General features: G+C 45.8%; 1 non-coding gene across 1 annotated transcript; it reads right to left on the bottom strand.

Moving 5' to 3' along the window:
* Positions 1-2,302: 2,302 nt before the first annotated feature.
* TRNAP-AGG (transfer RNA proline (anticodon AGG)) lies at positions 2,303-2,374 on the bottom strand. The gene has a single exon. It is a non-coding gene; the product is annotated as a tRNA-Pro (tRNA).
* Positions 2,375-5,188: the final 2,814 nt, after the last annotated feature.

Raw genomic sequence — 5,188 nt, 5'->3', positions numbered from 1 at the left:
TATCAGTCCAATATTAGTCATAAATTTTTTAATTTACAGACTGAAACAATCAGTCAGTGAATTAGTCAGTCAGGCAATAAAACAATCAATCAGCATGACCATGATTGCGGTCGGATAAGAAACGCGTGAAGTTACAACCAAGAATTTGCGCAGTACGAGGTACGTGGTGTAAAAACTTTAAAAAACCACTGCTCATATGCCTTTATAGCGATTTCAGAGGAGGACGCAAACGTTTTTATTAGCAGTCGAAATTTAGATGTCCAACACGTTGACAGCCAGGAGGACCATGGTTTTCTGAAAGTCCTCATTGGGATCCTCCTACCAGGCGGGCCAGGTATAGCGTTAAGGGCATTTGGACAGTGCTTGGTGCTGAGGGTGACAGGGCCGAAAAAGAGACAGCGTTCAAATCGGAGTAGGAGGAAGGGTAGTGATGGGGCTGTAAAGGCATGCATTGGTAAATATACCTGCGGGATGAGTCCTGAATCCTGCGGTATGCAAGAGTTAATCTGTGTGCAACGGAGTAACGTTACCTTGATGTAACGTGTAGTGCAGCTTGATGTCCTTCTTGATGGCCACCCCTCGCCGACCGTCGGCGGGCTTGACCATATGATCACTGATAGGTCACATAGTCAAAACTTCCGCGGGCGAGTTGATGGGACAGCTTATTGCCGGTGATCCCCTTATGGTCACTAAAATTCAGCGAAGGATACATCGTGTGGTTGCATTTGCACGAGTTTATCATCTATGTATGGTTGTGTGGAGATCTAAGGAAAATTGTTCTACGATGGAAAGCCCTGAGAGTTCATGCAGACTACGGAATGTAAGAAAGGAGTAAGAAGAAGAAAAGATTGGATATGCATGAATAAAATACGAGGCATTTTAGCGACTAAAGTAGTGAAAGGCGAAAGCCTGAGAAGTCTCATTTTGTCTAGTGTTCCTGCCATCTGCAATCCCACACTTGAACGCGCGCCAAGGAACGCCACGCGACAGGAGCGATAGTGTACCTTCCAAACTCACACTTGCCGGAGAAAGTGTGATAGACACTGCTCCTTTCCTTTCCTGTAAACTAATTATAATTATATGTAGCCCTACAATGAATGCACACAAGAGGCTAACGATTGGAGGCAAATTATATAATAGGAAGGGTACGCTTTCAGAGACCCTCTAATTTTAAGGCGTGGACAAAATGTGTCCCGCTTTTGCGGCGGCTGTCGCGTGGCGTTCCTTGGCGCGCGTTCAAGTGTGGGATTGCAGATGGCAGGAACGCTAGACAAGATGAGGCTTTTCAGGCTTTTAAAGCCTTTCAATATTTTTGTCGCTAAAGTCCCTCGTAATTTTTTTTTCGCGTGGTCTCAGCATCGAGAGAGCGGAGTCAAAGCCTCAAATGAGAAGCGACCACTACGAGGCGTCACCCGCTGCTTGCTCCGCGTTGCCAAACGTATTTCGGCCTGTTTTGAGGTGTCGTTGAGGCATACATCAAATTTCCATCCAGTGCGCGCGAGTCCCACGTCGGCGTCGCCCAGGTTGTTTTGCCGGCGAAATGCACGTGTCTACATATGAGTGCACTTTGAACGTTACCAACATCAACTCCCAAAATGTAATCGCAGTTTTGAAACAAGATCAGAGAGCGCGAGTGCAAATGTCGTTACACTCATTGGCGGCCACTGGATCTTCGAACCTTGTCGCTTGCACTTATTACGGTCCCGCTACATGCCTGAAATTTTTCCTCCATGCGATGGCTTTGGCCCGACCCGGCTCGAGGAGTCGAGATGAGATAGCTGATTTCAGTGGAACGAACTGCGGAGCTTCGTGTGCAATTTTCCGAAGTCAAAAGCGATGGGGATCGCTGATAGTTTCCGCGGAGCGCTTCCTATCTAAAAAGTATCATTTTTAACAACAAGAAAGCAATCGGATACAGAGCGAGCAGTAGTAACCGTTTTCATTTTTGCAATATCGCCTATGCACTGCTTCGTTGATGAAAGTGGAGGAAATGCTGTAGAAAGGCAACGCCGCCCGCCCCCCGCAACAATATCAACTTAAACGATCAAACTCGTCAATAGCGTTTGCATCGGTATAACGGCTAAGTTCGCTCATGACTGGAATCTTATCATAGAAACTCTTTGCCCAGCTATAGAAACGACCCTTTTGCAGTTTTAGACGGGACGTCTGTTGCGCTAATGCATTTATGACTGAAGCCGAGAACAAAAAGAAAAAAAAAAGCAGTCTAATAGAAATCGGAGGAAATTGACTGCGGACGAGGGTTTGCGATAAAAATAAAACGTATGAAAAAAGAAAAATATTCGGGCTCGTCCGGGATTTGAACCCGGGACCTCTCGCACCCTAAGCGAGAATCATACCCCTAGACCAACGAGCCAGCCGTGCGGAGCCGTCCCGCCATAGTGAGATCTAGGATATTTTTAGTAACTTCAATATGATATGCTAATTTGCATGCAGGATTTTTCATTATTCTAGTTTTCTGAGTTGCAAAGCGTCCAGTTATCTATGAGTGACACGACAGTCAAACAAATTTTACTCCAGTAGAAGGTCATACCTTAAAAAGTCAAGGTCAACGACATCTGTCAGTGTCGATGACATATGTACTGAAGGGGAGCAAGGGAGCATTGTAAAGTGCGAGTCATTATGGTAAACACGTATTTCGCATTACGTTGAAAAAGTCTGGTTTTGTTGGACAGACAGAGGGTGAACAAAATAAACAAGCAAATAAGGAAAGACCCTTCCTCCGACCGCGGAGATGTGAAAGTGTCTTGTAAAGTTAACTAAGATCGCATGAGCTGATTTTTGCAGGTCCGGATTAAAAATAATGGGGGGCATGTCCCCCCCCCCCCCTTTTGTTTTCCTTCTGGCGGTCCCTCCTCATTTCCATATTGTACTTGTACAATATGCCCCGTTTCATTGTACTGCAACGAAGTAAAAAAAAAAAAAAAGAACAAGTTGTGATCATTGTGATTACTGCGAGAGTGATGTATTAGTTTGGCAGCACACAGAACACAACCGGGGCTATAACGCTTGACGAGGAGGTAACGAATAACATAGTCCGGGACTCACTCACACATGGCCTGTTTTCCTCTTCCAAAGCAACAATAACAATCTTTTCTCCAATCTCTAAGCAAGTGCAGATCTTCTCTAAAGAAAGGGACGTCCCAGAGTAGTCTGTAATTCCTGCTTTTGGAGCTCGACAAGGTCATCCCAAAAGCTAAACGAAGTCAGATTAAACGGAGCCCCTCCCCTCATCTTTGTTCTGGTTTCCTTTCTTCATATCACAGTGTTGCTCGAAGTTCCGTTATTTGGTGTAACATATATATGAAGCAGGTTAGAATATTTAAATGGGCCCCCTCCTCTTGCCCTCAGAGTCGAGGCCCCGGGCGGCAGCCTCTTTAGCCTCCGCTTCAGTCCAACGCTGACTTCTTGCAGAAGCTTTTAATATTGCCAAAAAGCTTCGTATTGTTTGTTTGTTCACGATTTTTTGACGACAGATATGAAGATGTTAACATTTTGAATGTTTGTAGCTGGGCGAAGTTTTCCTATTTTGTTCGATATTATCGTAGGACGCTTTAGGGGCCTTTTCTCGAAATATATTCGTCAGCTTTGAATAGAACGCAGCGCAGAGTAACGGAGTTTGTGTTCTTCGACAACTGCAGTTACTGTTGCTACCGTATAGCCACCACCGAGTTGCTATATTTTAGGTGCAAACCTCTTACCGCGTTCCACAAAATCAGGCGCCCGCCGCTTTTCGCCCATTCCAGGCATGATGGACGGAAACGGTAAGAATAAATGGAAATATGATCGAAGAAGTTTATTGTGGTATGTGATGTCACATCCATCAGCACCCATTTTTTGTTTGCTTTGCTGCAGCTGATGATGCTGTATGATACGTTTCGAGTGAGAGTACTCTCGAGAATAGATAGGTTGTACGTATGCGTATAGTTTTTTGCATCATCGCGCAGTAACAACAACCAAGACGAATTAAAATAAGAGATCAAATACTATTGAGCACTCACCCTAGCGCAGCCATTAGACGGCAGTATAAAACTATCTACTTTTTACCACTGCAGTGTAGCCAACCCCTTTCTGAAGTGCTCGATGTCGAAGGTGGAGGTTGCAAGAGCATATGGATTCATAGTTCGTGGCGTCTGCCCCGGAAGAGAGCTGAGTGGAGCCGCTCGCCTTGTTCCTCCGGGGACGCAGTGTGACCGCATTTTGTGGACTTGCCCTGGCTTTCCGGAGCAGTCGTGGCAGCAGTGGAATCTGGGGCGAACGCGGTGACCGCTTCGAAAGTCGCAGACAAGCGGATGCTTGCGACGTGGCTTCACTGTGAGCGACAGTAATGTGCGCGGGGACAGTTCATCGCCTCGGTTTAGTGCTTGTGAGTTTTACCAACTGGTGTTTCATACACAGCTAAACAACTTTTCACACCAGTGGCCCTGTGGAAAAGTATTCTTCCATCAGGGTGACCATAGTCGTCCTTCCAGTATGCCGTGTAAAAGATCAAGGAGAAAATACTATTTTTTTTTCTTCACAACATAACCTACAGGGCATTATAACAGGAGAACGGGTACAAATAATAAAAACAGTACAAATAAGCAAACAATAATCCTTTTCCTGTGTTTGCCTTCGCAGTCTTGTGTCTTCATATGTAATCGTAATATTAGCAGTCTACATGTCTTAGTCCAGAGTCGTGGAGAGCGTGTACAACCATCGTATACACTGCTGAACAGGCTCCGCGCATTCTAGCACGGCTCACATAATCTTGGCCCTTGTGTCATCAGGTATTTTTCTTTCTCAGCGTTTCGCAGCAATCTCCGTCCTCTGAGATGCCTTCGTCGTTTTAGATGTGTGGCGACTGGCCGGAGATGAGGAAATGATTTCAGTGGAACCGCATACAGATCGCGGTCGCAGTGAAATGCATTACCGCGGTCACGGATAAAGCGAAGGCCCAGGGTTTTGTGTACCACGTGTTAGCGCCAACAATTCTTCAACACGCGATCTCGGCTCTACTAGGCAGCGCATTTGACGTGCCTTATAACGTCTCCGACGATATTGAAGCGCTATAAAACTCGCTCGTTCTTTACTAGCACTTACCGTGGTGGTGACTTAGTGATTAGTGCATTCGAGGGTGAGCCCGACTCGCTTTCAATACTCGACTACGTCCGCAACGTTTCCACTGGGA

This window comes from Amblyomma maculatum, chromosome 3, assembly GCF_055883805.1.
Source record: "Amblyomma maculatum isolate TAMU_Amacu chromosome 3, ASM5588380v1, whole genome shotgun sequence".
Taxonomy (NCBI): Eukaryota; Metazoa; Arthropoda; class Arachnida; order Ixodida; family Ixodidae; genus Amblyomma; species Amblyomma maculatum.
Note: the sequence above shows the minus strand (reverse complement) of the source record. Positions and strands in the feature narration are given on the sequence as shown.